The sequence below is a fragment of the Myxocyprinus asiaticus genome, chromosome 31, assembly GCF_019703515.2.
Source record: "Myxocyprinus asiaticus isolate MX2 ecotype Aquarium Trade chromosome 31, UBuf_Myxa_2, whole genome shotgun sequence".
Classification (NCBI taxonomy): Eukaryota; Metazoa; Chordata; class Actinopteri; order Cypriniformes; family Catostomidae; genus Myxocyprinus; species Myxocyprinus asiaticus.
This window is the reverse complement of record NC_059374.1, coordinates 33150763-33161124: the sequence shown is the minus strand read 5'-3', so window position 1 is coordinate 33161124 and position 10362 is coordinate 33150763. Positions and strand designations below refer to the sequence as shown.

Below are 10362 nucleotides of genomic sequence, written 5' to 3'. Positions count from 1 at the left end.
GTAGTATTAAACAATAGCCCCAATAGCGAAGCATGTCACACTTATTAAAAAGCCTATTTATTTCAGTCTAAGACTCATTAAAATAATTATTAAATGCAAAATAGCTTACTGTTAAAGTATTTTATTCTAAACTGTTAAAATACACTTTACATTCTCTCCATAATTGGTCCATAATTCATACTTTACAGCTCATGATTCTACTTTGTACTTGCCCTTACGAGAAAGGAGGACTACCATAATTTTTGTTTAGTATGCTACAGTATACACAGTTAGTTTCAGTCCTCGAATCTGATTGGATGAGAGACGTTCCATGAGTACTGATGTCTCAGAACATCTGCACTCAGATGCTTCACTGTGTGTATCACTCTGCTTGCGTTTGTGCGGTTCTAAACTGAAGCATAAGAGCAGTGCAGATGTGTTAAGAGCTATATGCTATAAAAGACCATTTTTGTGTGTAATGTAAGCCAGTTCAGGTGACGTGAAGTGAGTCAGCATCAGTCTGTGTTTTCATTCATCTGCACTACGTGATCACTTGTATTACAACTACACTACTAAAGCTAGGAAATAGCTTTAAATGGCTTTAAACTAACAACTTCAGCATTAAGGCTCATCACAGCTGAGAAACACAACAGACTGATTAATTACACAAACTCAAGGCACTTACCTCTTACCAGAGTTTCCACATTGGAGAGGACATACTGTTCAAAATGGCGGAGGAGATTGCGGTTTCTATAGTGAAAGACTCTTGCGCTCCGGCTACTGCAAAATAGGGAGGAATACCCTCGTGTTGATGGCCATTTTTCCACTGAGAAAATAGGATGCAGTTGACCAAAATGACATTATCTTCAGAAAGCTGACTAACACACTACATCTCTGCTTGGGAGTGGCAAGAGGTGATCGCACACGCTCCATCTCTCTCTCTCTCTCTCTCTCTCTCTCTCTCCCACGCACACACACCCACACATCCTTGTTTCTCCAATAACTTGTTAGAAATAGCCCAAGCCGTGATCCTAGTTCTAAAGTGACTTTTTTGAATTACTAATGGAGGCTTGGACACATCATGTGGTTTGAACTAGCAACGGCAGATTCTGATCCGTTGTGTAAGAAAGTAGTTCCATGCACAAATGCGTTTTTTATGACTGTACTCAGTTTTTCCTATTTTTTTTATTTACTTATTCATTGAACTGTTGTATATAAGCAATATTGCATGAGCAAGTGTGTGATATGGCCCTACATCAGCACTGCTGTGATTTACCTATGGCACTCGGCCTGCAGTCTCATGCCTGACTGAATCACAGCAGTGATGATGTAGGGCTATATCGCACTCTTGCTTGTGTGATATTGCTTAAGTATACAATATACAGTAGTTTAACTGTGGTATTTGTAATAAGACCATAGCCTACGTGGTCCCTTGCCATTGTTAAATGTTATTTAACAGGCTATGGTAGGCTATTTGTTGTATACAAAAAGAAGAAGAAAAACAGCTGATAGATTATCAACAGGTTCTTAGGAAAAAGTAAATAAGTAAATTAAATAAATAAGAAAAAAGTCTCGCACAATGCTGCTGCTGTGACTATATTCACGGTATGGCACAGCCTTGAGTGCCTTATTGCTTTTATAAAATGGTTACCATATAATAAAAATATTAAGGACACAAATGTTCATTAAAACATTATTTAAAAAAAAAAAAATCATTCAAAAACCCCCTTCCTCAAAGAAATAATAGCAGTAAAGTGTAAATGGAACTGGTCTAAAATGATAAGAATGGTGGTATGAAAAAAGGCTATAGGAAAGATAATAAGGGAAATAAACTAACCTGACATTTCAACCACACATTTATTTTACACATATATGGTACCATAAAATTCAGGATTTCAGTGGTTTGGTAAAAGCTCATTATGGTGAAATAGTCCTACACAGTAGATTAGTCCTCTCACTAGGTGATACTTTTAGAGCTGTTCTTAATTAACTAATCACATATCAAAACAGCAAGATGATCTGCCCTCTGGTTTTTTTCTAGTAGTGGATGCACATAAGAAATGTAAACATGAACAGTGAAGTTGCAGTTGTGTTTTTTACACAACCTGTGACAACAAATAGCTTTTCACCTGTAGTAGCAGTTATTATTGAACACTGTAACTTCCTCCATGTTAAAATAATGTAAATTCAAAGCATTGTTTTCCACCCTTTCATTCAACTCTGAATGTTCATTCAAATCACACCTGCTACATATGGCCAAGGTAAGCGTGCTTACCAAAATGAGTAAGCCAATCAGAAGCTCCTTCCTTCAGTCATGCTATCTGATAGGCTAGATTTGTTTTGCGTCAAGACGTTCAAATTCATGTAACTTGTGCGTTATTAAGCGCTAAAATTGATATAGTGTTAGCATCGACAACCTATGCGGATTTCGCAAAGTTGAGAGGCTATCAAACTTTAAAACAAAGTGACGGAGATGTTCAGAGATGCATGGATTTTGTGTTCAACAAAGTTAATATATTTATTAAATATCTGTGTTATTGATACTAGGTCATAGATACTACTACGTCATTGATTCTGGTTAGTCTGAGGCTATGAAGTGGTGATCTGGCAATCATGTCCTTCTTGTGTTATGTCTGTTTTATAGTTCTAACATAAGGGCACAGTGTCTGTTTAAAAAATATATTGAGGTATGTAAACGGTTTCTACGTTATATTTGCCTTGTGCATTCAGGTTAAGATTATTGTCTTTGGTGGTCAGATTAGATAATTGCTGCTGTCCATTCCAGTGGTTCTGAACTGTGGGAAGAGTGACGTGTGAGGCCTATGATGTTGAAACTAGTAACTGGCAGTCTTCTTTTTGTTGTCTGTCAAAACAAGCTCTTCTGGCAGTATGGTTCATTGTATGATTTAATGGACATAAACATGCTTGGCTCAGTATGTGACAATCTTTAATTTGTGTGATATGAGCAATATTACTGTCCTGAATTTAAAACAATTTGGTCATGAAGTTCACCACTGTGACATAATTGTTTCCATTGACTGGTGGGTTCTAAGACAACAATTTACATCAATGACATTTCCTCGACATTCCTCTCACCCGTATAATGTGTTTTGGGCACAGCTTTTAATAATGTGTATTAAAAATCTTTGATGCTTGCCCAGTCTCAAAGTCCACGGCATGTGCCTGAGAGGTAGTAGCTATAAATATGAAAAATAAAATGTAAAAATAGTGATTTTACTTATTGAACATGGGTTTGTAGAGGTAGCATGTATAAATATGAAAATACATGTTTTTTTACATGCACATTATATTGCATCATACTGTATACTGTATTGCACTATACTTTGATAAACTTTAGTTTTAGATGCTTTGTCTGTGACAGTGTGCTCCTTGCATCTGGTTGACATTATTTTTTTTTTTAAATACAGTTGTGCTCAAAAGATTGCATAACCTTGGAGAATTGGTAATATATGTACCATTTGTAAAGAAAAAATGAGTGAGCAGGCCAAACACATTTCTTTTATTTCTTATGGGATTCATATTCAACTGTAGGTTATAACAGAATGGCACAATCATAAAACTAAACATGGCAACAAAGAAAAAAATGAAATGACCCCTGTTCAAAAGTCTGCATACCCTTAGTTATTAATAATGTGCATTGCCCCCTTTAGCATCAATGACAGCGTGCAGTCTTTTGTAATAGTTGTCTATGAGGCCCCAAATTCTTGCAGGTGGTATAGCTGCCCATTTGTCTTGGCAAAATGCCTCCAGGTCATGCAAAGTCTTTGGTCGTCTTGCATGAACCACATGTTTGAGATCTCCCCAGAGTGGCTCGATGATATTAAGGTCAGGAGACTATGATGGCCACTCCAGAACCTTCACCTTTTTTCTGATGTAACCACTGGAGGGTCAACTTGGCCTTGTGCTTAGGGTCATTGTCGTGCTGGAAAGTCCAAGAGCGTCCCATGCGCAGCTTTCGTGCAGAAGAATGCAAATTGTCTGCCAGTTTTTTCTGATAGTAATTTTTCATGTTATTAATGTCCTGACTATAAATTGTGATCAGTTGAATGCCACTTTGGTGAATAAAAGTACCAATTTCTTTCCACAAGAGCAAAATCTGTACATTATTCCAAACTTTTCACCGCCAGTGTATGTATTTCAGTGTCATCAAATTCTGGGGTCAGTGGTGTTTTGTAAAAGCTAATTTTTATGAAGGCTGGAAATAACCCTACATAGAAGACTTCTCTAAGTTAGTCCTCGAAGAAGGTGATAATTTTAAAGCTGTTGTTAATGAACTATTGACAAATCAAAACAACAAGATGTTCTTCCCTCTGGTTTTTACTCTTCTCGTAGTGGATGCACAGAGACCGACATAAATACTGCAATTATTGACACAACAGCATTTTAAACACCCCTATAGAATGCTGTTAATGTTTGACAATTACTTTATAAATGTAATTAATTTCTTGAATATCCCATTGTTTCATCCAGTGTCTATGTTTTGTGTGTATATGCTTATTTGTGAAATTGTTCCCCAGATGCCTTATTCTTGCTCCAAATTTAATTCACGAGGGAGTTGAAGAGACTGTGAGTGTTCAGCTTCATAAAGCAACTAAACCAACCAGTATGCAGCTGTACTTTGAAGATCAAATCTCTGCAACAATAGTTTCAGAGCAGAATTCTATAACCCTTAATGAGGACAATCACTATCAGGCTGTTGTAAAACTTAAGGCAAGTCTGTGCACTTCAGACTGTCAAAGCAAAAAGTTTTTTTTCTATATTCCCCCACAGTAATCTCTCACATCTTGTTTTCTAACCACGTAGGTTGCCCCATAACCTGTATAGGAGAGAAAAATGACCATATTATGTTCAACTTGCTGCTAAAAGCAAGAATGTCTTTGGGCAGACTACCAAAAAAGTCAACAAGAAGAGGGTACATTTTCATCCAGACAGACAAGCCGATTTATAATCCAGGAGAAAAAGGTAGGGCTATTTTGTCTGTCTGTATAAACACACACATAATACAGTGGCAAGAAAAAGTATGTGAACCCTTTGGAATAAGCTGGCTTTCTGCATTAATTGGTGATAAATTGTAATCTCATCTTTATCAAAATCACACAATGCAGGTAATTCAAAGGGGTTCACATACTTTTTCTTGCCACTGTTACTTGCTTACATTAATTAAAAAAATACGTCTACTTAATTCCATCATGCACTGTAGTTTAGTTGATCTTTAATTTGTTTGTGTTTTTCAGTCAAACATAGAATCTTATCCCTAGACAACTTCATGCTGCCCTTGATTAATAAAATCCATGTTCAAATAACTATAAGTTGATGGATATTGTGTATGACAACGTTGGAATTTGAGGTCAAGGAATATGGTATGTGCTAAGAAAACACAGGTGTCTGTAATCACCAGCACCTTAAAGAGATAATGTGCTTTCAGTTTTTAGGCATATTAGAATTACAAGGTATACTTTATCCACAGCATCTAAAATTTGTGTTGTTGAATTTGTAGCCTTAGCCCTCAGAAATGGCTTTTCATTCTTTGTAGTTTTGCCCTCATTTGAGGTTAGGATCGAGGCACACAGCCTTACCATACTTCAAAGACATCAACGCGTAAACCCTATGACTGACTTTGAGAAAGAAGAAGAAAAAAAAAAGAGAGAATATAGGCCTTGTTGTCAGTATGCATGGATTCTGCAATGTTGTATTCTGTTAAATAGGTTGAGGAGGGCACTCCAAAAATGTCAGTTAGGACTGAGGAGTTACAGAAAACATCCGAAAATAATGGCACAGGCCACCTAGAGGGATATTATCTTTACATTGCTGTCACAGTATTGGAAAAAGCAAGTGAGTCATCAAAAGTAGAACAAAAAGTAGCATAACAAGTAATTTTATACATAGCACTTGTACACATATTATTTCAAGTTTCATCTTTAAAAGTTCATAAAGTACTATAACCATATGGTCATTAAAATGTCAGCATGACTGTCTTTGTCTAATGCAGGTAGAAATCTGAAGGAAACAGAGAGTTCTTCTGTGAAGATTGTGACTTCAACTTATGTCATTGATCTGTCAAAGACTAAGCAGTATTTCACCCTTGGAAGAGGTGGGTAGTAACGCACTACATTTACTTTGTTACATTTACTTGAGTAACTTTTTGGAAAAACATTTACTTTAAAAGTGGGTACATTTTACTCTCACTCAAGTAAATTTCTAATGAAAAAAAAAGAAGACTTTTATTTCATTACAATGGCCGGCATTCCTGTTGTTATATTACTGGGTGTAATTTTAATTAATGCATAATTTATTGAGAGATTATTGAATGGAACTTTTACGACAGCGGAAGTTCACACAGTTGTGCACACTGTCACAGACTGTCAGTCAAGCTGAGTCTGTCACTGCTGCAGCATCAAGCTCTTCAAAGTGAAACACTTTCTTCGCTCCGCACAGTGATAAAAGAATAGTTTCGTCATGCAATGCCTTCATTTAACAAGACAAGCGGATATTTCAAGATTAAAATTGAAGCTCCAACTTATGGCAGCACTCTGAGGTAAGTTGTGGCTCTAATGATAATGTAGGCTTTTTTGTGTAATGTGATGGTCATTTTCAGGTAGATTCGGTTAATATGGGCTCTTATGACATCAGTTTTTAAGTGTACATTTTTAAATCTGCAGCAATATATCAGTGCGCTTTGTCCCGTGTCCCGCATGTCATAAGCATTGTTTACGCATTTACCCCGTGCCCTTGCCGGGTACTAGAAACTATCTCAGCTACTTCTGGCATCCAAGTTAAGTGTACATGCTTTTTGCTCTGCCGATCGCGTTATTGACAACTGGAGCGTGTACAGACAGCATTTCTGCTGTGAGAGATGTGCGGGTGGGAGGCGATCATATGGCAAAGAGAGTGTTCCGCGACCGGAGTTGGTGCCTTACGCAGGCTGCGTACTCTGCATTTAGGGAGCAGCGGTACTGCTGTACAGAACTAATGATCTAAGTTCTTTCGACACTGAAAACTGTAACTACGCTGAACTAAGAACTAAAAGCTATGAAATAGCGAAAGTAGGCATTAATAATGCATGATCTTGCTTTGGGTTATCCCTGTGGGACATTTTTCAAGTTTTCACAGTAATAATTACTAGAAAGTTTTCCAAACCTCTCTTCTTATTGGTAAATACATCCAGATCTGACAAGAGCTCTTAAAGGAATAGTTCACCCAAAAATGAAAATTCTCTCATCATTTACTCACCCTTCATGCCATTGCCATTCCAGATGTGTATGAATTTCTTTCGTCTGCTGAACACAAATGAAGATTTTTAGAAGAATATTTCAGCTCTGTAGGTCCATACAATGCAAGTGAATGGGTGCCAACATTTTAAAGCAAAAAAAAAAAAAATCACAAAAGTCAGCGTAAAAGTAATCCATAAGACTCCAGTGGTTAAATCAATACCTTCAGAAGCGATGTGATAGGTGTGAATGAGAAACAGATCACTTTCACATTTTTCTTCTTTTGTTTTTGGTGATTCACATCATTCATATCGCCCCCTGCTGGGCAGGGAGAAGAATGTCTAGCAAAAAATGACAAATATTCATCTTTTTCTCACCCACACCTAACATATCACTTCTGAAGACATGGATTAAACCACTGGAGTCATATGGATTACTATTATGATTCCTTTATGTGCTTTTTGGAGCATCAAAATTTTGGCACCCATTCACTTCCATTGTACTGACCTACAGAGCTGAAATATTCTTCTAAAAATCTTAATTTGTGTTCTGCAGAAGAAAGGAAGTCATACACATCTGGGATGGCATGAGGGTGTGTAAATGAGAGAATTTTCATTTTTGGGTGAACTGTCCCTTTAAAGTGATAGCTCAGCCATAATTTTATATTCTGTCATAATTTCCCAACCCTCATGTTGTTCCGAACCCATGTGACCTTCTGTATTCTGTGTAACCCAAAAGATGTTGGACAGAATGTTAGGTACTGACAGTCTCGGTCACCATTCACTTTCAAAATATGGAGAGAAAAAAAACACATTCACTGAAAGTAAGTGGTGACTCAGGCAAACATTCTGTCTAAAATCTCCTTATTGTGTGGCATGGAAGAAATAAAGTCATATGTGTTTGGAACAACATGATGGTGAATTATGACAGAATTTCCATTAATAATAATAATCATTCTGTCATACATTTTCAGTGTGTATTATGTTATGGAATATAGGGGAGTTTACGTTCATTATGTCATTTGTGAAAGTAACGAGTTACTCATTACTTGAGTACTCTTTTAATTGGATACTTTCTTACTCTTACTCAAGTAATTATTTATGTTAGTACTTTTACTTCTACTTTAATTATTTTTTTAAGTAATTGTACTTTTACTTGAGTTCAGTTTATGGCACCTTTGACCTCAGGTGGAATGTTTTCCATTTTGGTAAGTATGTAACCTAAAGCATTTCCGAGCTCCATTAATTCCTTGTATCCCTCTCAGGAATGTCTCTTTTTGGGAGACTGGTCTGAACACACCACTTGGATGAGAGATAAATTATCTGGAACAAGTGTGTGACTAGCATTAATTTATTTGTTAGTGACCACACCTGCACACACAAATTAAATGCATTTGCAATTACTTCTTTTACATTATTCTACAGGCTACCGCTACTTATCCAGATGGCAACAGAGTCCCTCACCTGAAATTTAAAGCTACTGTTAAAGTTAATATAGAAGGATCGACAGATGAAATTCTGAATGAAGAAGGCTTTGGGAATAATATAGGAGTTGTAGCCATGTCCTTTCAAATACCACCACTGGCCAAGACTTATTACTGTAAAATTTTATCAGAACCGAATATTCCCATCATAGTCTAACTATTAAACAATGCTGTTTTGTAAGCCCAAATTAAGGCACCAGAATATACAGTTACATATTTTTAAATCAGGTCTCTCCATGTGTACATGTGACTCTGAATTATCTAATTAAAACTTTGGCAGTTATTTGCTGAAGGGAGTGACCAGGAGGTAATTCATAGTGATGCAAAGATGTTAATGCAGTTAATGCTGAAGAAAGCAGATATCGTAGTTTGGAAGTGGAGCATCAGATTTTACAGCCAGGTCAAGACCTGAGAGCCATTACAGGACATTACACCACCAAAAGCAAGACTCACTTTCATTTATTACATGGCAGAAACAGCTTAATTCTGCATATAGTATGTAAACTTACTCAGTGTTGGGTAAGTTACTCAAAATAAGTAATCAACTACAAATTACTTATCTAAAATGTAATCAGATTACTTTACTGATTACTTCATCTACAAAGTTATTAGTAATAAATTACTAATTATTTTACTTTTAAGTTACTTTCTAAGTCACTTTTCTTGGTAAAGGGTTTTCTGCTCAAATTCAAAATGTCTACATTTGACACATTCAACACTGAACTTACTATTGTTACTATTGAACCTTGTTTTCAGGTTGCTTTAATTGCCTTCTAACAATTTGTGAAATTAATAAATCTTCTACAGGTTTTGAGTAAGGGAAGAATCCTGGAAGTGAGAAGGGTGCAAAGAACTCAAATCACAACTGTCACTGTGCCTTTCACCGTGGATATGGTTCCTTCTTTTCGCCTTGTTGCTTACTATTTTATAGATGATCTTCAAAAAATAGTGTCTGACACTGTGTGGGTCGATGTGGAAGATGTCTGCAAAGGAAAGGTACGTTTGGGATGAATTATCACTTAGCATCACAATACAGCTTCTATTTTATTTTTTTATTTTTTTCAAAATTTCCTTGTTGAGCCCATGTTAAATTAGATTATTAGAATGTTAACTTTAGTGTTTTCCCTCTTAGAAATTGTTCCATTTCCTGATCTAAAACTTGCAAAGCCAGTTTGAGGTAATGGTCAAAACAGATCCGAACAGCAAGGTGGCTTTTGCAGCAGTGGACTCAGCAGTTTACATTCTGAATTGAGTCCTCAAAAGGTAACACATCACACAAAAACCAGCTCCTTTCTTAAAGACCCTATGAAATCAAAATTGGAGGGTTGTGGCTTTCAGTCCAAACAGACCAGCTTAACCAGCATGCAATTTCCATGCTGTTCTAGGCTGGTTTATGATTCTAGTGCTGGTATGGTGTTGGTCTAGGTGGACCAACACAGCCATGCTTTACACCAGCAAAACCTAGCTGTTGAAGCTGGTTAAGCTAGTTTAAAAGCCAGGTGGGGACACCAGCTTACCAGCATGCCATTCGAGTATTTAACATAAAAGGATGGCACCTTAATTTTTTATTTGGTTAGAAATAACCCGATGAAAAAAAATTATAGTCCCTACCAGATGGGTTCAAAAGTTGCCAGATATCTGCAAGACCAAGATTTTTACACATCCTGTGAA

The 10362-nt window shown here is 36.6% G+C and overlaps 1 pseudogene; it reads left to right on the top strand.

Annotated features, from left to right (window-relative positions):
• Positions 1-4298: 4298 nt before the first annotated feature.
• On the top strand, positions 4299-9943 carry LOC127422164 (complement C3-like; annotated as a pseudogene).
• The last annotated feature ends 419 nt before the right edge of the window (positions 9944-10362 follow it).